Genomic DNA, 26947 nt, shown 5'->3' on the forward strand with positions numbered 1-26947 from the left:
GAGAGAGAGAGAGAGAGAGAGAGAGAGAGAGAGAGAGAGAGAGAGAGAGAGAGAGAGAGAGAGAGAGAGAGAGAGAGAGAGAGAGAGAGAGAGAGAGAGAGAGAGAGAGAGAGAGAGAGAGAGAGAGAGAGAGAGAGAGAGAGAGCTTAAAGGGATGGAAAGCATCAAGAGAAATTTAAAATGTCCAAAAAAAAGATGGACTGAAGAAGCCAGATGAGATAGTTGGAGCGCCATGGGAGGGACAGAATACACAGGGACACCACATGAAGTATAGTGTGTGAAGGTGTGCCGGTGAAAGGATTAAGGCCGATTTTACAATCTCTCCCTTTGTACCCTTGAAGGAGGTCAGCCAGCAGAACCTGGTCACTGGGAGAAATAAACAATACACATATTTCAATCAATTCAATCTCTCTGTTTCCTCTGTGCCAAGATACAGGGAGAACTACAGAATATTAACAAGTGAGCCAGCAAGTTTCGTTTGGCTGCTTGTCAAAGAACACATTTACAGTCGTACCTGGGCAGCGGAGCAGCTGGATGCATTTGGAATTGTTAAGTCACACTTTATGCTTGAGTCTTGGAAGAAAGAAAAACACTTTCTTGCCTCACATGTAAGGTTTGAAAGTCAGCGCACAGGCCATGTTTGGACCGGTATTGACTACAAGGTTGGTACAAAAGGAACCCACAAACAGAAGACCATCAATAAAATATTTGTTTAATAATTTTTTTGTTCAGTAGCTTACAAACACCAAATTTGTTCAGTGGAATGGCAGGTAATGTGGTGTAAAGAACTTTAAGTGGCTATGAAGCAGTCTTAATCCAAATGGGATTAAGACTGCCCAGGCCGTATTTCTGTGCCCGCCGGAGGGAAAGGAGGCGGGGTAGAACCAGAACCAGGAGTTAGCAAGCACACTGTCAGACCCTGCTGCAGTAAAATTAGAGGTTATATGAAGGGGATCTGGTGCACTAACACTAACACTAACACTAGTAAATAACTTCATTTATGATTACAAGTCGAATTGTCGCACTTGTATCAACTTTAATTCATCCCAGAATAGTTTGCAAAGAGCAAAGGCTCATTGTCGTGCCTCACATTTACAGTTACACACGTTCACACCTGCACTGTAAAATGTAATAAGTTGACTTTACTTAAAAAAAGTCAGGAAACCGATTGCCTTAAAATTTCTAAGTAAAGTACCTCATTAATTTTAAGTTGTTAAAGCTTAAAATAACTGAGTTAATGCAACTCATGTCATTGCAGTAAAGTGTAGTATAGTCAACTCAAAATTATTAATTATGTTAACTATAAATAGTGAATTCAGACAACTTAACTATCTGTGTAAAGGTAACTCAAAAACATTAATTAGGTTGACTATAAATTGTCAATTCAGACAACTTAAAGATCTGAGTTATACTAAGTCAGCAGTACTAAGAAGAACAAGTTATCCTTACAAGTCCAAGCATTCACATTACTAGGAAATTATCAGGAAACCGATTGCCTTAAAATTCTCAAGTAAACTGAACTACAAACTCTAAGTTGCTGAAACAAAAGACAGAGAACAGTATATAAATGGAAGACAGAGTTTATTTTTACGAAAAACAAACGTCTTTGAGTTTTTATCATCAAACAGTTTCTTAATCTCAAACTAAATGCAAACAAAAATGCTGGACATGTTGCCAGATTAAGTTCTGAAATAGAACAACAGATCATAGTCGCCCTTATAATGTAAAAAATTGAAATTTTGGAATGCAGACTATAGTTCACTCTGATTAACACAGTTTTGTTAGTCTTGTGTAACAGTTTAAAGCAGCAGTTTACAAAAACAACTTTTTAATCATATTTGCTCAAACTGTCACTATATCCTGACATTAAAGGAAGAGACCAGATTCCCTTGCTTCCTTTCAGTGCTCCTGCAGTTGCAAGATTCCACCACGCCCACAGAAAAACAACTAAGTCGATGAGTCTCACACAGCTGTCAATTACTACTTGTGCATTCCAATTTAACTGTAAAACTAGACAGTTTACCAAATATGAATCAATATTCTGTTACTTTCTTTATTTCTCACCTCAAATGTTTTCAGAAACGTGCGTCAGTGTACTGTTTTGAGATTATGTTTGTTACCTGGCTGCCATTAGTAGGTAGGTTGACAGTTGGGAAAACAGGCCAGAGTTAACTTTCTAATTTTACAGCTTAACAGTACACTAAAGTAGGTGTCTGAGGTGAGAAATAGCCAATGCAGGACCACAATCTTGCATTAGAGAATCCTCAGCTCTGATTGGTTGTTCTACTTTGGGTGTGGTGGAATCTTGCAAATGCCATTTGGAGCACTAAAAGGAGGTAGAAGATCCTGACTTTTTTTACAGATCGTCTGTCAGGATATAGTGACAGTTTAAGCATATATCGCAAAGTAGTTATTAACTGCAGCTTTTGAAAAAGGGAATTTTTTTTTTTTTTACAAGTTTCTCACATAAACAATACATTTCTTTTGGGCTTTTTTTCAGTTTTTTGTATTCAAATAGTAGAATGAACTGAACTTCTGCAAACCAAGCTATCAAATTACTAAAGAAAAATAGCATACCTTTACCTTTACTTGACATGAACTTCCTCAACTTTTATAAAATCAAAATGCCTTTCATCACTACCGATGAAAAATCGTGAATTGCTCTCTTTTGACTACAGGTACAGAAACAACAGATAAACAAAGTCAATAGTCAACTGGACTAAATGACCAAAAAAACATTTCCATATAAGTAAAGCGTTTCATTGGAGATGGAAGGGTAAAGGTCTCAGGCCTGAGCCAGCATGTCACCATTCACATCGTGAACTCACTGCATCAGTAGATTTTTGAGTGACTGTATTTTAGGTTTTAGGGATTTCTGTCCAAGTGAGAGAAGCACTCTTTGAATAAACTCAAAGGTGTACCTGAGTTGTTGAGGGTACTCCAAATTCAGGGCGTAAATAAGTCCGAAGAGTAGGCACATGGCATGCAGAAGATTGTCACGGTCATCCATCACCACTGTTCCTTCCAAAACGACTGCAGTAGCTGTAGACTCCAGGTGTAGTGAGTGAGGAGAGGCCACACTGTCTTCGGCAATCACTGTCAGGATCCCCATGGAGGTGTGGGACATGTCTGGAGCGTCATCGCAGTCCTAACAACAATAGCAGCATTAAAACCACAATTGCATGTCAAATGCCAGTTTGCATTTCTATAGTAGAACACACTGATTATATTTGTGCCTTACAGCAAAACAAGGCTCCACAAAATCAACCAATCAGAGCATTGAAGAGACACAGTAACTGACAGGAAGCTAGATTCAGATATTATTAGATAATCCCTGCAGAGTGAGTAAATACTGCATTTATTGATTGATCATATAATTCACTGATTGGTTGCAAATACCTTGCATTGGGCAAGAACTACAACCAACTGGAAAGACGGTAGATACTACTAAAAGGGTCCTAACCAGGGATAGGTGATCAGTGCATCAAAAATGAAAGTATAGCAGCACTGATTCAGGCTGAGTGGAAGAGAAGTAACTAATACCAAAAGATGAACAGAATGAACGCATTAGATAGATTGGGCATCCTGTGGTGTGGAATTAAATAATTTTGACAAAAGACTACTTACAAAGCAGATCTTGAAGAAGTCTGTGTTCTCATCTCCATGGATGACAGGAAGGCCACGGAGGACTGCGGTTCGCTTCCCAGTAACATACTCTGTAAAAATAATTTAAAACACAAAAGTACAATCAATTGACAGCTCTGCAGACACAATGTGGTGCCACTACTTTGGTCACCACATACATTTTTTTTTACTTTGCTTGAGAAACCTACCCCTGGTGTGACTTGTTGCATATATTCCTGAAGTTTGTGGCCGACACTTCCCCCCTTGGACTTGAAAATCTCAAGGAAGCGAGGAGTGTATTTGTCAAGTTCTTTGAAGAATTCTGCTTGCGGGTTTTTGCTTGATAAGCAACAGAACTCTGCCAGAATCTAAAGGACAGAGTCGGACAAATTAAGATGGTCATATTTTGCAATGATCAATTCATAAAATCATATTTTTTTAGGACTACTTTTTCAGTAGTATGACAGTAAAGCTAATTCTGTGACATCATTATACATGACAAATAATTAAAATACATTTTAACTAAAAACTTGAACGTGAACAATTTTGATTTACCTGACTCTCCGTAAAGAGTGCTGGCCACCTTTCAACTGTGTCTTTTACTGGAGGCTCCAAGTTCACCAACTCCTTTCTTCTCAAGGCAAACGTTGAGTCCATATTCTTGGATATCAGAGCAAAATTGCAAAGAGGACAATGAAATATCACTGGGATTTCTTCAGCTCCACTCATCTGCCCATCATGAACGTCACGGGAGTGAATTCTTGTTAAATGCACTTTGAGGGCATTAAATGACTTGAATGAACACAAACAATCTGTGTGGAGGCATGGAATTGGGGTCAATCTGGCGTAGCTTCCATGTTTTAAGCGGTAGTGTTTGAAAAGTTGAGCCCTCCTTTTGGACGAAAACAAGCAGTACTTACACTTCCAATTCATTGCCAGGTTTCTGGAAAGCCTACAAAAGAAACAACAAAAGCAATCAGTCAAACTGCAAATAAATCAGTCAAGTTGCATGTATATAGCTAACTAGCCATCAGTTTAATAGAAGATTTCAAGATTTTAAAACTTAAATCACAAATACTTGTCTTTGCTAGCCATGAGAGAGATATATATATATAGATATATATATAGTGTGTTTTTTTTTCTCTATTATTCATAGGTTTTTGTTTGATTGTAAAGACTCAATTGCCCATCCACAAGTGGTAAGCTGAAAGTTTACCACTTGCTAATGAACTTGCTAATAGTTATATTGTACATCATTTCCAGTAAATATCACAATATAAGACGTTATTTTAACGTTAAAAACGCAACGTAACGCTTGCTGTTGCGACACAGTGTCACTCTCTGTGGCCGAGAGGTCCGCCATCATATGGTTGTTGTAGAATTATTCCTCATTCATTTTAACTGAACGTTACATTTCATCGTCATTCACTAACAATAATGTTCTGTACCTCCCGTAATGCGGTATTTTTAATGCATGCGAGTCAGACAGCCACGGTTATTAATATAACCGCCACCGTCCGGTCTGCCTTTTAAAATATGCTTCGGTAACATCAAGAGAAATAAATGAAACGTGACATAATATGTTAAGTGCACTATACATTACTTCCAAATTGGTAAACGGATAAGCAGATGTAACATTTTGACTCGTTTCCCGATAAGGTTGCTTCTCTAACAGTCCCATTTTACTGCGCAGTTGACGGTTGTCGGAGCCACGGACTTAAAAAAGAAAAGAAAAGACATGCTTGCTGAATTCAAGAGTGGCCCTGAAAGATCGACACAATTGCCCTTGCACCCGCTAAAAAGTACGCTGTGTCTCCCGAAACTCAAGTGGTTGTTAAATTTGCACTTATTGTAGCGGGGTTTAGCACGGGCTAGCGTTAGCTAGGTTAGCTTTCACGTTCGCTAGCTTTCAAAATCGAAGACATAATGTTAACCTCCAACCCCTAATTAACAGGTACAAGGCCGACTAGGTTTGCTAAAAAGATAGCCAGTGATATTTTATTTCATTATGTAGCTGAAACTTACCTTCAAATAACTTGACAAAGCAGCGCTTTCCTCCCGCTTCGAGCAACCGCCATTACGCCTCAAGAAAAGAACGTCTTCAGTGGTCAAGTGGTGAACTGCGCATGTGTAGTCACCGAGTGCGGCCGAGTTCGGTCTCGTGTTTCTCCGGACTTTGCGGATGCTTCCACCTTACTGATTTTATTATATTAAAGGTTACTTGAGCTGATAAGTTTCATAACTTTACTCACCAGAAAGTGTTCTTTACCAAGTTTCTTTAAGTATAGTCAGCTAATTAAGCAGAAATAAGTTACGGTCACTTATTTTTTTAAGTAAGGTCATCAATTACATTTTACAGTGTGGGAGTTTCTGTTGTGCTCGTTTTGTAGTGTGATTGGCGAATGCACTAAATGCGGTATCGGCAGCTCGTCTGTATTACTAGTCTTGAAGCGTCCCTTCTAACTCATCGTGAGACATTTGGGATACGAGCATGAGCTAAATGCTGAAATTGTTTAAAGTTGAATACCCACAGGGAAGGCATGATGCTGAACAGAGATGACATCTTTTATTCCCTCTAACTGACTCATACGCCAGGATTTCACACCTTCACAGATCACAAGTATAATTGTCCCCCTTTTTTCATTGATCTGCTTGTCTGTTTGGAATGATCCGCTGCGCTTATGTTCCAATTTTGCGTCGTTAATACATCAATTAAATGTCAAACATGAGAGGAAAGACAAGATAAAAATATCTGCTTGGACGACATCAGTTGTTATTTCAGTCAGTTCGCGTTTCACTTAAGCCTTGAAACCACTTGAAAAGCCTGTTCTGACATTTTCTCTTCCTTATTCACTCAAGGATCATCTCAACAACAAAAGCCTTTTCTTTCTGTCAGACTTTGAATATTGAAAGACATGTACTTCACTACAAATCCATCCACACAATCACATTCGGCACGGGGCATTGTACTGGGAAGAGTGGGGTTTAACAGCAGCAAAAAAGGGTCAAAAACGGAAGAGAAAGGAGTGAAAAATGACACAAACAGAGATTGTTCATTGTCAGCATCCTTCCGCCCAACATCTCAATTTCTTCCAATTCGGTCAGGAAGTTCACCAAGTTCACTTCCTGCCTGGCGAGGTCACATCCTCCCTGTCGTGACATGATTGGGTGAGCAGCTACCACCCTCCCCTACCACCACACACTCACTCACACACAGACTCTCTCTCTCTCTCTCCTCACCCTTTTTTTCTGCCAGTGTCCAAAAATACCCTTAAACCCAATTAGTGGAATTAATTTCACTTATAGCAAGTTAATTATTTTCTGACGGATTGAAAAAAGGAGGAGGAGATGAAGAAGAAAGGGAGGAGAGGAGGACAATGAAGAAGCAGAGGAACCTGAGAGGAGTCCTAAGGGGAGAGCTAAACTTAGTCTCTCTTTACAGTCTCTCCATCTCTCTGTCGCTCTTCCGCTTGTTCTTCATCCGATCTGTCTTGTCTCCATTTCTACCTGTCTGTCATCCTCTCTCTTTCTTTCCTTTTTGCTTTTCTCCCGCTCTCTCTTTCACTCTGCCTTTATTTGCCGTCACGGTCCATTTCTGAGAGTCACCGTGAAAGCCCCAACAAATTATCGATAACTCACTGCGACGAAGCTAATTATTTATTGCTTGTTCGTGACACATTAAGAGTGCCCTTACAAGAGGTGCAGCCGGCAGTTTAACTGCAGAACAAAGAGCAAAATTGTTTTGATTATGAGGAACACTGTCTAAATCTGTAGACTTCATGCAGCACAAGAGTTTGTTCCGCTAAGTGACGTCCTGTAGGCGAGACACCGCGGGCAATTAACATTGTTTTTCATGCACTGGTCAATTTTTTGATTTTGGGCTATATTTGTAGAAAAAGTGATTTTGCATTATTTGCATATTTAAACATAAAATTTCAAAAAACAACTGTCATAATGTAAGTAATCAACTGGGGAAGTTTCATGGTGACATGTCATTATGCATATGAGGAGAGGATATTGTGGTTTAGAGGTCAGAGGCTACAGTTTTAGTGTTGTTATGTTGTTACATAATTATGGTGACTGCACACACACACACACACACACACACACACACACACACACACACACACACAGGATCCCTGCATAAGTCTTTGATTTTCCTTCTTCGTCCCCGTCTCAACCTTCCTTAAAAGCCTTGGAGTAATTCCCAATTTTTTTGGCAGTAAGCCCTTCGATCGGTGGAGGGTTGACCTCTGTGTGTGCTTGCATCCACTGCTTTACAATCCTGTCAGGATGATGCTGAGCAAGCTTGTGCCTTCTACTAAAACACAGTCGATGTACTAAAACCTTTGCACAAGACTAGACCGAGCAGATAAATGCAGCGCATGCAGAGGTCGAACTACCAATCTAACAGTGTGTTCCTTGAAGGGGAAAAAATTGTCTTGAATGGAAAGGCCATTATGCTGTAAAAAAAAAAAAAGACTTATGCAACAGTTTAGTCTGGGCTATTGCTATACAACAGCTTTTCCTGTGCTTTTGTACTCAAGTAAAAAATTGCTGTCAAATTTCGTTTTATCCAGTTCTATTGAACATATTTTTATCTCATCGAGTAGCTGGAGCTCTCTTTTCTCCTCTTCTCTTCAAACCATTAGTATCCACAGTAGTTTGTGGTTTTCCCTGATTTCCCCCCTCTCCCCCTCCTGCAGGCAGTCTGGGAAAACTTCTAGTTCAAAATGCCACATGGCTTCCCAGTATTCCCGATTTTTCCGACTGGAAGTGTCTAATTCCAGTAGAAACGTTGCTTCATCATAGCAATGCCGCTTTAGTTTAGGAATGCCTCTGGGAAATGCTTTAGCACGTGCATGTGTGTGTTTTATCAATTTTCCCAACTCATGCCAAGTAGAAAGAAAGAACACAAAAGCAGAGAGTAGTGTAAACTATAAACACACACAGGCCTCCATACAAAGTGATGGAAGCATGGTGTGAGATGGCTAAGCTGATGGCACTTCAGTCTAAATGTTTACAGTGAGACCCTTTGGTTATGAAAGGAGGAATGTGAAAGAAGTCTTTTTGTGGCCAGCTATCTAATAGCTTAATGACTCAGAAGTACTGGCAGTCATGAGGTACAATTGTTCTGTGTGTGTGTAAGTGTGTGTTACAGTTACAAGGCTTGCACATGAGTGGTAAATGAGAAGTCATTTGTTGAAACCACTGAGCCACATACACAACTCATACTGACACATTTTGGTTTTCCTCTCATGTTCCAGAATATCATGAAAATGTGTAAAAACAGGGACACGCACGCAACTTCAGGCGGGAGGTATTTTTCCCCAGGTTCCAACTCTGTGTTGAAAGTGCTCCAAAGAGACCATATTCATACCAAGATAATCTGCTCACCCCACAACTGGACTGTTCGATTGCAGAAGCCTCCTTGAAGCAGGCATAGATCCCCTGCGCGCTGTGTGTGTACACGTGAGACTGTGGTATGTGGTGATGCGGTCTGTAGTAATCGTTTACCGCTCAAAAGGATTTTTTACGTGTGCTTTTCATTTATCTTTGGTAGTTCATTATCGTATGGGTATGCTATTTTCGAGCTGAGGGCCTAAAAATCGGTCTAGGGTCCAAAAGGTAACTTAAAGGAGAAAAACTGAAAAATTATAACAAATGCTAATGCACTTAATCACTTTCTTTGTCCAGAGTTAGATGAGAAGATCTACACCAGTCTCAGATCTGTAGGGCAGATATAAAGATATAGCTAGAGGACAGTGTGCTTAGCTTAGCATTAAGACTGGGAACAGATTGCTAACTTGTGGTCCATACTGGTTGCCTTGCAAACTCAGGATTACATAATCTTTTTACCTTTGGACAGAGTCAGCTGTTTCATCCGGAGCTAAGCTAAGCTAACGGCAGCTACCTTTAGCTTAATTTTTATCATATATACATGAGAGGGGCATCAATATTCTTAACAAGAAAGCACATAAACATACTTCCTAAAATGTTGAATTATTACTGCAGAGAACTATTAGTCATTTTCTTTTAGAATAAAATAATACAATGTTGAATAGATTTATATTATGCATGTGTGTGTGTGTGTGTGTGTGTGTGTGTGTGTGTGTGTGTGTGTGTGTGTGTGTGTGTGTGTGTGTGTGTGGTCCTAATACATCATGTGCTTGAGGCAAGGTGACGACCGTGTAAAATGCAAATAAAAGAAACACACAATATCTCAACCAAACATTTGGATTACACTGTAGGAGGGGCCAGTTTGGTTTGGCTGCTGTAACTTTTTCGTGTGACACTAAAAAAGAGAAACGACGAGAGAGAGAATCAGAGAAAGTGTGAAAAATGGAAAGTTAGATGTGCGACGAAAGAAAGATGATGCTACTGGAGGATGACTCATCCATAAGCTAGTGATGCTTCACAAACACACACACACACACACACACACACACCAGTAGAGACAAATACACACAGAATCGTGAATCTTCAGACCCACACACACACACTGCACACGACTATTTAGTCAAACGTTTGAACACATACGCAAACACACATTCATGCAAACACATGTACACCAGTCATCCATTACTCTGATACTGATTCATGGAGACATGCATGTTGGTTCAGCAGCTTGTTTTTAATGAGCCAAAATGGCCGCTGCCGCGCCACAGTTTCCAGGCCAGAGCAGGGAACGGCCCCAGGGGCCGAGGAACTGGGTGAGAGCAAGAATCAGAGGGGCTGGATTTAAATGGAGCTCATTAGCTCATGGTAGCCATGAGAGGTCCCTGCACATTAAGGAGAAACACACACACACATTCACACACACACACACACACCCAGGCATGCATGCAAACTCAGATGGATCGTCTTGTGTACATACAGTATGGACACGCGCAGGCACATATCAGTGCTACTCAGTTCTTTTACAAGAGACAAGAGGTAGAAAGACATGCAAGAGCAGGACAGAAAGAGGAAGAGGGTGTTAAAAATCTGGGATAAAAAGGGTTAGTGAGGTTCGATTGGATGGGACGACTGGCAAGGTGTCGAGCACTGCAGATGGCAGAGAGACTTGCATGTGCAATTGTGTGTGTGTGTGTGATTTTTGCCAGTCGTACCCCCTTCCCTGCCATCCCTGCTTGTCCACCCACTCAACATATGTCCTCTCCTCTCCTGTCTTTCTTCCTCATCCCTAATCCTTCCAATCATCGTATATTTTGTCGTGTCATTTCTACCAGTTTTCCCGTGTGACTATAAATGTGGGTGGTATGCGAGTTTGTGTCGCAGAGTGCCCTTTGTGCTCCAATTCAGTGCTCTCTGATGTATTTATATCCGCAAACACACACACACATACACACATGCCTTTTTCTCTCTCCATCCAAACTCTCATCAAAGGGGCGTTTGATTTCTTCTTCTGTTGCCCAGGCCCCACACGTCCCAGTAGGATGGGGGGGGGGTATAAAGACCAGGGAGGGGCTGAGCTGCGAAAACTCAGCACCCGTTAAGCCTCAGAACTATGAATCTGCACAAAAAAACTGTTAGATGCTTTGTATTTGTCAGTGAAACATTTTGCTAATCTTTGTTGGGTAATTTCACATGAGATTTGTCATGTGTCGGCTCTACTTAGTCAGGATTTGTTGAAATACACATCAATCACTGGTAAAATCCAGCTAATGTAGAGTAAAACACATCATATATTTTAAAGAAATACCATTTTCCTACTGCATTTGTTACATTTTTCTTAATTTTTATATTGGATTTTAAATGATTTTAGATGATGATCACTTCACCACATTCCCACAGTAATCAGCATAAACAACCAACTAAATAGCACATTCACAGATTAACAATCTAACTATGTACCTTGATGTATATTGTGTATGATACAGCACTTTTGAGGCCCTTATCCACATATGGTTACACACTTTTTTGTGTTTTTGCAATCATTTACATTATCCGCTCTGCTTCAACTCAATGTTCAGTGACAGTGTGTGTTTGTCAAGCGTTGTGAACATGGTTAGATAATGTGTACTTAATTTGACGGGTCAGTTTTGGGCTGTTGAAGTGTTGAAGTTGTACAAACTTTATGTCATTAAAAAGGCTTCACACAAAACATATACAGATTGAAAAGCAGCAAACTGCAATATCAATAAAAACAAGTAATAAGACGTAAAGATCTAAATGAGGAGTATATAAAGCAATACGAAGAGTTTTAAGAAGTGATATAAAAGAAGCTCCTGACAGCAAAAGCACCATGTATTCGACCCACTGTAGGTGTGGACAGCATGTTTAACCTGGACCCAGACCATGAAATGGCTTCATATGTATTAATAAATCCTTAAAATCAATCCTAAAATCCCTGAACAAACAGTTAGTGAATGAAAGGTTTAAGTAAGAAAGATGTAAGAGAGTGTCAAAGAATTCAAATAGGATTGTTTGTCTATTTGATCAGTACGCCCAATAGTATTTATCATCTTCAGAAACAACCACTATCTGACGTTTGAGGATCAAGTAAGACTGCAGTCATATTGTCAACCTGTTCCTGTTAAAAAGCCTTTTTCAGAAGTTTCTTTTTTTATTATACCTGACTGTCTGTTGCACAACTTAAATTCAGAAAGGTGCTTAGTTCCCACCCCTGCTCCCATGGCCCCACGTCTCCAGGAGGGGGATGTGCAGGGTGGGTAGGGCCTGAGTCATAGACCGACCGCTCCCTCTGAGACTGTGGCGATGCCAGACTGTCGAGCTAAACTTTGAGAGCACATTCATTAGCGTTTTTATTGCTTTGTAGTCTCGCCAATTAATCACAGGCGCGCTCACGGATGCTCACACGGATGCGCACACGCAATTTACGGTTCTAAACAACACTTGGAGGACGGTTACGGCGCGGAGACATGTGCTATGTGTCATCTTCGCTTTGAAACGCACAAAGATATTACAACACATGTGCTTCATTTCATGGCTCCCTAATGTGTTGTACGTCAGACCACAACTTGTCTCTGGGTCCATATATATCTGCTCCTCTGAGAACAATTACACACACACACACACACACACACACACACACACACGCACACACACACACACACACACACACACACACACACACAATGTATCTGTAGCTCCTGTGTGGACACTTATTGACTCAATAGTAAAATGACATCACCTTGACTCCCCTCTTCTCTGTTGATGAAGGTTTTATTGAAGGATTCTTAATGGTGGTTAATTGCATTTTCATTTATAGTTTCAGGGCCATCTGTATTTATGACGAATCTGCTGCTAATCTGAGTGTTTCAGGAGAAATTCAATGGCGTCTTCTAAATGACTTCAGTAGCAGCACATTAAGTTACTAACCATTTTACAACACTTATGATGTCCGGCCTTTATCTTTTTTCCTTTATGAATTTCACAACTCAAGCTGCCTATATGCACAGTTTTAGTAATTTCTTCTCATTATTTTTAAGAGATTATAGATCACACAAACACTTTTAATACTGTCTTGTGTAATGACGCTACCTTCAAATCCAATCCTGTTTTAAAATAAAAAAAAAATGCTTCAATACAAGTAAATAAATGTGCATGTTTTGCCCTTGTTTCCTCAGAATTAGGTGTTGTTACTAAGACATGGTTTATTTATATAGCAGTACAGTAATTGGACGTTTAGTCAGTGCATTCACGCATAATTCAGCAGTAGTATGAACAAGCTGGAGTAAAACTTCACACATAACAAATACTAAAGGACATGATGTTTTGAGAGCTAACGGCTAATCCTGAGGCCCAGCATTTGTACTGACCTCAACAATTTCGGAGATCCTGACACGAGTGAAGGCGTGAGAAATTGCGAGTCATTTAAGCGAGAGCGTGAAAAATGTGAGGAGAATATAATACAAGGAATTTGGTTGTTTTAGATTTTCTGTATAATCCCCTCAGATTGGTGGTTTAGGTCATGATAGCCGTTAAAGGGCAACGACTCAATACTGTGAACTGAACACTGCGGTCTGACCAGATGAGCTCCTGATAAATGACAAATCTTGCAAGATGTTAGCTGAGGTCATGATAGTACTTCTTAAAGTAAAGTTTATTTGTCAGTTATTAATGTTTTCTTTAGTGTTTTACATCCTTTTATAAGATTTTTGTGACATTTGTGAGTTTAGAAATTGTCCAAAACTGCAGTAGGAAAACAACAACCTATACATTCTCTTTTTCAAAACTGTAGATATGACAACTATGATTGATAATGTTATAGCTCTGTTGAGATTCATTATTTGTGCCTGCTAAAGTTTGGCAGTCTGACCTCCTGCATCCCAAACCAGCTCACTACATTCATTTACACTTTGTTTGTAAATGTATACTGTGAAAAACAATCAAACTCATCTGTAATTGGAAAATTAAAAATAGCGGTGATGCTGTGGAATATAAATTTTTTGCCCAAAATGTAGATTTTTGACTTGAAAAAGCTTCTCATAGGAGGCCGTTCCTCAGTTTTGTGTATCAAAGCACATTAATGTTTGAATATTCCCTGAATAAATATGAATCTCCCTTTGAAACAGCATTATAAACACTTGCCATTTCATTTTGCCATCTGCCAACAGTTAACGCAGCCAAACATGTTACATGAAATACACAAAGTCAATACAGTCATTACATTACAGTCATTTTAGCAGACGCTTTTATCCAAAGCGACTTACAATTCAGTATCTATCTACACACCGTAGGCACAGCTACGGGAGCAATTTTTGGGGTTAAGTGTCTTGCTCAAGGACACATTGACATGACACTAGTGGAGCAGGAGCCTGGGATCGAACCGCCGACTTAGCCACGGTCACCCACCCAAAGTCAGTATGGCTAACATCATAACAAGCTGACAAAAATAAAATACATATTACACATTGAAACAAGCTGTCAGTCTTGTTTACAGCATCCAGAAGCATATGTGGCTGCTGCACGTCTATGATTTATTTTTGACATTACATTAGAATGCAGAGCACAACTAATATTTCAGCAGGGATCAAAGCATCTGCGCATCAGAAACATCGGGGGTCTCTTTTTGTAAGTGAGGCTATATTAAAAATCAACAAAGGCTCGTCCCAAACTTAACATGTTGTACTCTTACCCTGGGTTAAATCTGTTTCTTCTTTTTATCCAGGGAAAGTATAGCTTTAAGAATGTTTACTCCATGTTCTTCAATGCTCTGCTTCACATTAATACAGCCATACACTGTACACTCCCTCCTGGCAGCTGCCCAGTACATCCAGCGTCTCCCACTGCTGGATGCTGGACGGTGGAGCAAATGAGGGTTACGTTCCTTGCTTAAGGGCAGAGGGGAGAGTGTTAGTCAATCACTTTTCCCATGCAGGTTTTCCTCTTTTGTTGTTGCATTGTTTTAAGTGTGACAAGCCACGCCCCTTTACACTCCACTTTAACCTCTTGTCAGCCCTACAGCAGCTACACCAATTGGTGGAAACATGCGTTGCTCGTTTTTTGCAGTCTTTTTTAGAGAGTGAGGTCGGTGGGTGAAGGCTGGAACACTTGGCAACGACTGTAAACTCGCCAACAGAGCAGGAAAGCAAAGAAACAACCTGGAGCGCGTCAATGTTTCCTTCATGTATGAACTGTAACAGTAAGGATTTTGGACATGATTCATCTGTGTCTTAGCATGACCAAAGTAACTGTCAATATGCTGTGCTCTAGTTCTTTAAAGGTTGCATCGTGTGCAGGTCACACACCTACTGTATATTCAGAGGAACACTTCTCTATAAAAGGCTCTTTTTTTTTCTTATCCGGTCGTTAGATGAGGTCAACTTTTAGTTGTTAAAAAAGGCCACTGGTGGCTGTGTTCAGCCAAGTGCCATGGTAACCTATCCACAGGGAAAGTTTATTCAAAGTGCACTCAACGGGAATGCCAGGATCACCCAGAGAAACTGAGAGATCGGAAAGGTCTCAGGCTCGATTTTCCATATTTTACCGTCAAAGGGTATGTTTTTACAAGATGACTTGAGGAAATGAGCGATTGAATGTGCAAGTGATTGTTTGGTTTGCTGCCAAAATGGCAGCGTTAGCAGCCAAAGCAGACGTCTCTCAGCGTTTGGATGCTGGCTGGTGATATTTTGAAAGCCTGGCTGGAGAATCGATACAAACGCAACAATGCAACGATCGGATCCAGAAATATAAAAAGTATCAAAAGTGGCAATATCTTTTGTTTAAAGGCTACTTTTGTCGACATATGATTTTTTTGTAGAGCGGGCAAACGGGACAGGAAACCGGTACGTGGGAAAGATTGTTGATTTGTCAATGCCTTCCCATGTGCACATGTATGGAACCCGCGGAAGCATTTAACGATACAAAATCTGAAGAGGCAGAAGGGAAAATATTATATTGGAATAAGCACATTTTCAAAATGATACACATATGTTACTATATGCTCCTAAGTTTAGATGGTCTCAAGAAAGCTGGGAATAACAGAATATGTTTGTTACTGACTTTGATTGTCTAAATCTGCACCTTATTGTGTTGCACTGTGCAAAAAAAGGAGGCTACATCCCACATAAGCATTCCAGACACTGTTGGATTCTGCACCACAGGTGCTCATGTGCAGCTCAGTTGGTATTGCATTGTAATGTCCTTGGCAAGGTTAGGAGTTCCATTCAGTGGGACTACACATACAGAAAATATATGCAATGACTTTACCCGAAGGCACTTTGCATGAAAGCGTTGTTTGAATGGCATGTGCTGTACATTATGGGAGCCCATTGTGCCCTTTACTGATCTAAAGGGCAGAAGTGGAGGGTGAGAGCAAGAAGGACTAGAGGACAAAGACGGAACAGAAAGATAAGGGAAAGGATTGAATAGATAGATGAAGAGAGAGACAGGAGAATGTGACGAAATGAAAGCAACATTTAAAATGGATTAACAAACAATGCATGTCCCCTCTGGACCCCGTCTCAAACAAATACTGTATGTCATCTTGTTTCCCCAAAGTCTGGGGAATTAAGGAAAAAATTTTGTTGATGGCCTGCCTGTCCCACAGTCTTCATAACTCAGGGTGCCGTCATGATGCAGAAACAGAAGCCTTTTATGCTATTTCAATCACAGCAAATCGGATGAAAGTGACAGCTAAATGGTTAATGGAGATCATGAGCATTAGATGTAAGAAACAACGCAAAGAGAGAAACAGGTAGGGAGACGGTTCGTATCTGGGTTACTCTGGCCTCACATCTCTCCACTGCAGATGAATATTAATAAGGAGTTATTAATATCTGCTGCCTGCACTGTGTGTGAATGTGTCTATGCAAGGTCGGCATGGAGGCGCAGTGTGAACAAGCTTTCCTCCTCCTCTTGCTTCTCCTCTTTCTCCTCAACTACACAACCTGTATGTCACTTTTTGCTTTTCTTTTCTCCCCCTCATGCTCACTTTGACTTTTTCTTTGTTTTTCTTATCTTCCTTTGTTTTCCCTTCTCCCCAGCATTCATTCCTCCTGTCTTTCACTGCTTCTTATGTTTCAAGGAAGGATGCTGATGCCAACGCTGGCACTGGTTTTGTCCTAAATCAAAACAGAGTGAAGTTTATGGCTATTTGTCAGCTATTTGATACATTCCCTCTATTAGTATTATCTAAAGGTGATTATGTATTATATCCCAGTCATTTTTGTTGTACAATAAAGTACTGTAATTACTGTAATAGTATTGTAACAGCAACGAGGGAGTCAGTGTTGCTGCAGTCATCCATTCGTTTATGCAGTGGGTTATGTCACTTGGAGAATCTTTGAACCTTAACTGTTTGTAATAGTGAGTTCGAAGATTTGAAGTGTACTCAACTGTTGCATGCATGTGTTTTTTTGTTTGGTCTGGGTTCAAAAAAAATCAACATAAAAGAGACCACTCCCCTCACCACAATCAGAATTGTCCAAACTAATTGGAAGCATGCAAACAGGAAACTTCAAGGAGAAAGGGTTTGGACGAGACAGTTACTTAACTACTTAAATGTACATTTTCAGTACTGAGGGAGTTGAAATCAGATTAGTTGACCTCAACTAGCTAAGTAATCATACGCCGCCTGTTTCAGATTATATCAAACTTATATCAAATCCAACTTCAGAATCATATTCAGATGTTGTTTTGGTCTCAGGCAAAGAAAATAAATAAATGACATGTCGGGGGAAAAAATAAGACCTTGTTGGATTTGGCTCAGACTATTCAACTAGCCAGCCCAAATGGTGGTCTGACTTGACTTCCAAAGTATTTAACAGCTTAAAACTATGTAGTCTTATCTTTGGCTCAAAGTTAGCCCTCTGAGGATGTACCGTACCATAAGTCATTGTTATAGCAATTGTCACTTGAATAGGGATAAATGACAATTAGCTACATTAAACAGTCCCTTTGAGCTACTCTGATTAATTTCCTCATTGAGAGGATTTCTTTGACATGAGGTTGATTAACATCTGCTGGCAACAAAGGGCAGACGCTGCAGACACAGCCCTGTCCACATACAACAAAACTGAATTGACAATTACGCTTCGAGGGGAAAATATATTAAAAACTTTTGTAACCAACCCTTGATTTTATAGCACTGCTTTTTACAGGAAGTAACATATGAATCTCCTCATAACAACATATCCACATATTTGAATCCCATTTTTTGTACCCTATTCTTCAAAGACGTGCACCACCCTGACCTCCTGGGTGTAGGAAAACAACAACCAATCAGTGCTTCAGAACTATGATTCACAGCTCCAGGGTTTGGCCGAGCTGTAATAAACTAGAAAGTCCAGATGACAGTGAGCAATGTGCTGCTGAATGCACACGTATTCCCTTGACATGTTTCTGTAGTATCTATCTTATGTGTGGAGGAGGGTGCGCGCACTTCCTTTCGTTTCCCCTGCACTTCAATTTCCACCTCAGATAGTATGCTACAGTTTAATGAATAAATCCATACATGATAGGGTTCTTTTAACCAATGCTACTAGCAATGAAAAGTGCAATGACAGCGGAAAAAAGAGAGTGTTGAGCACCACAAATACTTTTGGCTATTTTGTTGTTAGAATGACCTTATTCCAAACAAAAAAAGTAAATGTGCCCTGCGATCCCATATTTTTGTTGACAGGGCAAAATAGGAGAAACAACCTCCATTGTAACAGACAGAGGTGTGTTTACCGCTCTGTGGTATTCAGATAAATGAGAAGCACTCTATTTTCAATGCACAGCAAACAAGCAGGAATTTCCCCTGACAATAGGCCATGCTTTTGTCTATTAAGAGTAAATATTCTGTACAGTATGACACGTTTTCAGTATGCTTGGTTGTCATGTTTGTTTACCTCTTTGGTCCGATCCCAAGCATGCGATTGGCTGCTCCACGTGTTTTCCTTGTAAATTTCACGCTCGTCCTGCTCACGCTGTGCGGATTTTGTGTGTGTGCGCACGTCTCTGTCAGCGCATACTGTAACTGTCTGTTGGGAGGGGTCATAGGTCAATGGGGAGCAGGTGTGTGTGTCTTGTCAAGGGGAGCAGGTGTATATGTGTGCACGTGTGTGGTGTGAGCTTGTGTGTGTGTGTGTGTGTGTGTGTGTGTGTGTGCATGTGTGCGCATCTTGTGGAACAGGTGCGTCTGTGTGGTGTGCTCACTCGGCCGGAAAATGGGCACATATGGACAACGCGAGAGAGAGACGAATGAGAGACACCCACACATATACAGATGCACACACGGGGTACGCAGCCTACACAAATTCATGCACATGTACATGACTGATACGGACAAGCCTTTTAGACTGCTTCTGGATCTATGCATACAATGTGACTGAGTGGATGACACATAAATTGGATAAAAATAGTATGAGGCTTACAACCGGTATTTACGAGGACAATGATGATGAGGGTTAAGCATGATGGGATGTCAAACGAGCAATGCGACACATGGAAGCAGTGGCAATCATTTTTATGCAAAATAATGGAACAAGAGTTCACCTCCATTATGCCGTTTTATGTTTATTATTCTAGTCTAAATCAGAGTCTGAAAGCGATTGTAACGAAGCAGCAGTATTGTGCGTCACACTGGAAAAAGGACTAGCTGCTTTTTTCCGACTAAATAGATGTTAGAGAATAAGAAAGGAGAATAATTGTCGGCTGTTTGAAAATGACAGAGAGGGAAGTGATGGGGAAAAGAGTGAGAAGCGGCGAAGCAAGAGAAATCAAGAAAAATGGGGAGATGAGGAAGGGTAAATTGATGGAGGAAAGGAGGAAAGGTGCGCGGCTGAAAATGAACTTGTCCGCTGCTGGAGAGCCAATGGAGGGAGTGACAGCAATATAGATTAGAGAGAAAAGAGGGAGGAAGATGAGAAGGGGTAAGTATGTTGGTAAGGAGGGATGATGAGGAAAAAAGATGTTGAGGGAGAGAGAGAGAGAGAGAGAGAGAGAGGAAGCGATGGGAGGGAGAGGTCAATGAAGGGTTTCACACAGATGAGGAGGAAGAAGAGGAGGATAAAGAAGTCGCAGAACTAGAGGGGAGGGGGAGGGAAGAGAGATACAGTAGCAGAAGGAGGGCCTCGTTCAAAAATAAAGACGATTCAGCTGGGATGGCAGATGATAGGACTACTGTGTGTGTGTGAATGGATCAGTGTGTGGGAAAAGAAGACCATTGGTCGGGCCCAATTTTCTGGACCTCAGTCAGGCCGTCAATATGATTTTTTCCTTTTTTTATATTTTGAATTAGAGCTGCCGCAAAGTGTGGGCCCCTTAGTGTGTGTAGCTGCCTGTGTGCATCCCCCATTAATTAGCGTCTGATCAGGTGTCATCATCAGTTAATTGACTGATAATTAAATCATCACCCAAATAGATCCCTGTTGGGACGAGCGGAGGAGAAGGAAAAGCAGACGGAGGGAGAGAGTGAGCAATGAGGCGAACGTGAGTAAAGAAAGAGAGAGAGAAGGAAGAAGGAGAAGGGCATATAGAGGAGATGATTTTGGGTGGGATAATCTGATTGGTCCCCTTCACTGTCCGTTATCTGGTAGAGCCAATTAAATGAGCAGAGCGGCAAAGGACCAAAGAAGTTTGAATTAGTTTCTTTTAAATCCCTTGGTGATGAATTTTTTTGCTGCTGTAGTTTATACTGGAACTGTATTTTGTTGGTAAGCAATATCAAATAGGACAACTTATGGCATACTCTTGATGTGTGTGTGTGTGTGTGTGTGTGTGTGTGTGTGTGTGTGTGTGTGTGTGTGTGTGTGTGTGTGTGTATGTGTGTGTGTGTCTGTGTGAGTACCGATGACATTTCACGGCAGAGTGCTTGGAGTTGCAGTGATAGCATCTGTCCCCACTCTTTATCATTAAGTAGATAACAGCTCCACTGACTTGAGTTTATATCACAGCTCATTACAGTCTGCAGTTCAGTTCACACTGAAGTTCTGCTCAATTAGGTTCACTTCAAGTTCGGTGAGAGTGAATGCCCACTGTCTTTACAGTATGTGGATCATCTGTTTGACAAAAATCAGCTGAGGAACCCGGACTTGACTTGGTTGTCCAAAGGTAATATGTTAAGTTAGCTCTTTAATGAGGAGATGTCTGCCTTAGTAAGATTTATAGAAAATGCAGGGAAACTAAGACAGAGTATCCGTGTATCCGTTTTAATGAGACCTTCTTGTTATGGAAATTGAATGGTCGGACATTTCCTCATTTTCTTTCTTTATTGAGTTTGTGCAACTGTATATTCTTGCCTGTTCATGTGGTCATCCTGGTCGCTGTTGTTGTTGACGAGTCTTGTGAGGCCATACCTGCTGGGAACCATGGAGTGTTGGAATGGATGATAAGCCTTTTTCACGATGTCTGGAGCACCACTTAATGTGCTTAGAAACGCCCAACTCTTATTGGTTCAACTCATTGAATATATCACTACTAACCATCAGGTAGAAATCCAATGCTGAATATCAGGCTAACACATGCTCCTACTATGATATGTTTCAACGTCTACGTTGAAATGTTCAAATAAAATAAAAACATTTTTTTAAACTTAAGTACGAATGAAAACATAAAATAAGGCATACTATTCATAAAATGCATACCATGAATCTCCATATACTGGGTGTATAAAAAGTTAATTCATTACAATTAACCTTTTACTTTTACAATTATTGTGTGTTGTCACACTAGTGTAGCTATTGACTGCAGTGCTTTGATAACAGTAATGTGTATTTATACTATTAGACCTACTGTATATGTAGAACTAATAGCATTGATTGAAGTAGGGCTACAACCATTAGCTGAAGTATCGTAACAGTCATTGATTGTCGGAAGCAATGTGGAAACCTTTGTCTGTCGTAACACCATTGACTGCATTGATGTTAATACTACAAGAGTAAATTAGTGTGAAATATTCTTGGCTGCAAAGTCATATGATGGATGGAGAAATTACTGTATTAAATCCTGTCACTCGTGGTTAAGCACCCTAGCCCTCCTTACTCATCTTCCCTCTTTCCCTCTTTATTCAGTTCCTCCTAGATTTGAATCCTCTCCTCCTGTTCCCTCCTCTTTTCCTTGTCTGTATCCCCCGCCCCTTCTGTGTGTCTCTCAATCCTTTTACCATCCCTCTCGCCATCCAGTTCTCTCTCTCTCTCTTCTTCATCCCATCTCCCTCATCCTCTCCTTGTCTCTTTCCATCCCTTCTCCTCCCTCTCCCCTTTAGTCAGAATCGTATTTCCTGCAGGCTGCCATTCCCCCCCTCCCCTGCAGAATAAAAGAATAAAAGCGCTGCTAATGGAATTACAGTCACTCACCTCATCACGCGGTCTATCATACAACACCACACACACACACACACACACACACACACACACACACACACACACACACACAACATGACTGTGCATGTGCAGGACAGACACACAGAGAGACACGCGGTCAAACAGACAGATTAGTGAGCTCAGTATTATTAAAGTTTTACTGTCCTCTAATCCTCTCACTCATGCAGCACACACACACACACACACACACACGCACACACACACACACACACACACACACACACACACACACACACACACACACACACTCTCTCTCTCAGTGGGGTACACCCTATGAGAGGGGCAGGCAGTGTGAGATAAACTGATCACGCAGGAGTACAATATGCCAAAAGTGATTATGTGTGTGTCTGTGTATGTGTGTGTTTGTGTGAGATAGTGAGCGAGAGAGAGAGATGATGATGTGCCACAGCAGTTGGGAAGCAGATATTAACTTACACTGGAGTCCACGGTGGAAAGAAAGAGGAAGATATTTTCCAGCGTAGAGAATCATCTGGGACACATGCAGAGCCTGAATGTATGTGTGCATGTGTGATAAAAGCTAGGTTTGCTTTAGACTTCTAGGTACTCTGCCCTTGAAATCACAGAAACCCTCTAAAAGCAATCCCAGAGTTTAGAGAAAATGGGGAAAATATAGTTCCATCCAAGTAATGAGAATGCTCCAAATTAAAACCACAGCCGTATTTCCCATAAGGCACAGCTGCATCTGATACCAAGTGACTTCACCGCTGATGAATGTAAAGAACACCTCCTTGGGCATTTTTGCTGCATTCAAAGCACACTGCTCCTAAATATTTGCAGACATATCTGGTGTTGTTGTTTAGTCAGTGCATTTGTTTTAAGACTGCCTTTGGGGTGTTCCAGTTTTATTTTAGCTGTAATAAAAAAGAATAAAGTTTATTTATATAGCACTTTTCAAAACAAATATTACAATGTGCTTGGCATAGAATGGAAAAAAATAAAAAATCACCAGTAGTAAAACCAGGGAACCGCAATATCAATAAAACAATTCACAATCAATTCTAAAAAGGGAAGCATATGAAACAACACTAGGAATCAGGTAGGCAGGTCCAGGTGGCCTTATGGTCACATGAGCAGCACGCTCCATTCTGTCTGGCTGCACGTGGGCAGGTGCTCGAAGAGCCTTAAATTGAACGGTTGCTTTACAGTTATGAATCCCACCAATGGTTGTTTCTTGCCTCGTCGGATGGAAAATACGTCTAACGTTACCGTCAGAACTCAGCTAGCCTCCGCCGAAAGAGGAAGACACTCTCTGGTAACCTCTATTTTGTCGCTTTCACACGTTCTGCGGTGTTAGGATAAGAGACTACTAAATTGTTGTGCTTGTTGCATCACTTTGTTGCTTCTGGAGCGCTGCGTCTGCTCCCTGGGACTAGTAGCAGCTGCTGATGGCTAATCGCTATGCTAGCTTGTCTTGCTAGTTTTCTAACTCATCTCTACACCGTCACTGTCGGTTGTGGAAATATCGCCACCTAAATGACGTTATACTGTACAGTTACTCATGCATACTGTATTTCATTGCAATGTTGAGGTTCGTGCTCTTATTTGCATCAAACTGTAGACTTCTAAAGTTACTTCACTGCATTCCAGAAACACCCAGGTGAAAAATAAATATGCTAAATATATTTAATCTTAGCATACTTGAGTATACTCGAGTATACTTGAAGCCCTACTAATCATCAGTATACTTAAAGAGTGCTATTTTGAAACAACTTATTTTGTACTTAGTAGATTTTAGTTGTGATTAAATACTAGTTATGGACAATTTGAAGTGTATTTAGTATATTTTTTTGTGCTAAATTGGAACAACTTAAAGTATACTTGGTACAATTTAAGTACATGACTGTGTATGTATTAATATACATGCTGATAGCCAACTTAAATTATACTTTTTTGTGTTTTAAGTATATTTGAAATATATTAGGAGTATTTTACAAATATGTAAATATTACAATATTAATATATTTATATTGTGGTAATAGTATACCAAAAGTTATACTTTTGGCTTATTCCAATTACTAAGAAAGCACACTCTTATTACTATGCTATATTACTTTGTACACGACATACTTATACATCACAATATTATAAATGCATTACCAAATGCTGAATGAACTTCCCAGATAGTAATCAAACACTTTATTGAAATTCAAATATATTATATTTATAATAGTACATTGCAAATACACTGCCAAGAATATTTGCAAATATATAAAATGTACCAACATCATAAATCTAACAATTTGCAAATTAAAACTTTAAACACTTTCAAATAATTGTAATATAGTGCATTTTTGAGAAATATAAGAAAAATATACTTAAGAGAGCAAAACATGTTCTGATTTAAGTTTACATGGTACATGTATTACTAAACAAAACAGAAGGACCATGTTTCAGATTAAAACACAGAAGAACACTGAAGCATCAAAAAGAATTGCACCGCTGCAGACTCTCGCTCACTAAATAGAAATACAAACATGATCCACGTTATGTTCCCTAAATAGAAACACAAACATGATCCACGTTATGTTCCCTAAATAGAAACACAAACATGATCCACGTTATGTTCCTTTCTTTTGGTTGAACGGCTCGTTCACTTCCGTCTGATGACCGCTCGCACGGCCGAGGCTCTCGTCTGCGGAGACTCTTGAATAACAGCGTCTGTTAAGAGAAGAGAGTTGATGTCACAGCATATTCATACAACATTTTCTTCTATTTTGACTACACAGGAAATCCTGTTAAACCAATATTATTTTTTGAACAGTAAATCAGGATTAACTTGAGGAAATATATCAATATGATATGCTAATATTCCTACCAGTGCAGGTCAAACATATTTCATCACTGGTGGTGTGTTTACCACGAACATGTAATCCTGCTGCTTTATAAATCACAGAAGCCTTAAATTGTCTACATACGACTCAACTTACCTACCCGTTTTGGCCTGCACTTTGGCAATGTCCAGTTGTCTTTTAGGAGGTCCCACTTTCCCAGACTTCCCAGTCAGGGTGGACAGTGGAAGGACCTCCTTTGTGAACACCAGACGGCTCCTGGCAAAAAAGGGTCATGCGTGATCAATGAAGCCGCAGGAAGGCTCTCTTTGAAACTGTCACTGTGCTGCCAGCCAAGGCGTGCTGTATATGAGAGAACCAATGGAACACATTAATATACAGTTGGAAGATCTATACCTACCTATTAGGAATTGATAGACGTTATTCACATATGAATACGACGAGCCGGATCTTCCTTCCAGCTCCTCTATGGCTGACGACCATCATTATGTTGCCTGTGTATTCGTCAAGCTGTGCCAGGAACGTGGCTTGACCAAAGTGGTTATACGCATGAATTCTGCATTTACCTGAAAAAAACAGTGAAAGAAATGTTTCATTGTTTTAGCTTGCAATCTTTAAGCAATTCATACCTACTTCCTACTGATTTTCCACACACCTTACATTCCCATACGCCCATTCACATGTTCTACCTAAAGGAGAAAAAAAAAAAAACAAGGTCAAGATAGAGCCAACATTTCTGCAGAAAACTATGGCTTAGTTCATATAGAACGTATCAATGCCATCATATGTCATGTTACTCACCTACATTGAGAGGTTGCCTGGACAAGACGTGATCTACTTTGTTGATTCGGCCCTGTAGTGTTGTACCTGAAAGTGATGGAAAATATTACAAGGTTAGTTTTCAACCAGAATGACAAATAATCAGCTGCAGAGGTGCGTCTGCCTGATCTTGCATTGTACATATTTTAACGTATATTATTCCATATTTAGTTGTCAATACACCAAGTCACATTCCCTGCATATGAAACACTAACATTAATTGGCAATAAATCGGATTTATTTTATTCATTTTTTCAGGCCACCGCAGTATTACGAGACACTTATACTGTAATGTCAACCAACTGTGTAAACCTCTCTGCAGTTTAGCTCGTGCCGAGCTCGAGCAGCAGGTGCTAGCCGGTTAAGATGTAGGTAGCCTGTGTTAGCAAATGACGCAGCCTGAGCGGCATTAGCATAACCGGCTATAGTCTAGATAACCATTAGCAGCAGAAGGGCGTTCCGCCTCGGGGCATCGTGAAACGAAGCTTAGCATCAGGCGCGGGTTGCGACAAGCCCCGCAGTGCACGACAACCAGCGTTGTTACCTTTCACGCGGTGTTTCTAGCTAGTGCTGAGCCAGATAGCAAATGCTAGCGAACCACGGTCTGACTATAGCCACATGGTGGAAGTTAACTGTTGACGCACACAGCCTGAGAGGCAGCAGCTTGGTGAGCAGAGTGTTCTCTACCGAAGGTCCTCTGCTTTGGAAGCAACGTCGCGACGAAGCCAGAGTATTTCACAATCAGCGCAACTATGCTAACCGGCGCCAAAGCCGCTAGCTCGTGCTAACTCACATAGCAGGCCGTTCAGCATCCTCGGACACGTGCTAACCTAAATTCACCAACCTCTCAAATATAATTGTCAAAAGAACCATATCCGTCTTAGTAAAACAAATACTTCTAAAATAACTTGTTACTTA

The 26947-nt window shown here is 40.4% G+C and overlaps 1 protein-coding gene and 1 long non-coding RNA gene across 7 annotated transcripts in view; one reads left to right on the forward strand and one right to left on the reverse strand.

Annotated features, from left to right (window-relative positions):
• cacna1c (calcium channel, voltage-dependent, L type, alpha 1C subunit) overlaps nt 1–26947 on the forward strand; it is a 242937-nt gene that overhangs the window by 32665 nt on the left and 183325 nt on the right. The window lies entirely within an intron of this gene.
• On the reverse strand, nt 25616–26129 carry LOC137888076 (uncharacterized). Its single transcript, XR_011105100.1, has 3 exons — nt 26012–26129; nt 25866–25899; nt 25616–25776 (listed from the first exon to the last, which is right to left on the reverse strand). It is a non-coding gene; the product is annotated as an uncharacterized lncRNA (long non-coding RNA).

The sequence above is a fragment of the Cebidichthys violaceus genome, unplaced genomic scaffold (assembly GCF_023349555.1).
Source record: "Cebidichthys violaceus isolate CVI_PGR_0920_01 unplaced genomic scaffold, fCebVio1.0.p SCAF_51, whole genome shotgun sequence".
Taxonomy (NCBI): Eukaryota; Metazoa; Chordata; class Actinopteri; order Perciformes; family Stichaeidae; genus Cebidichthys; species Cebidichthys violaceus.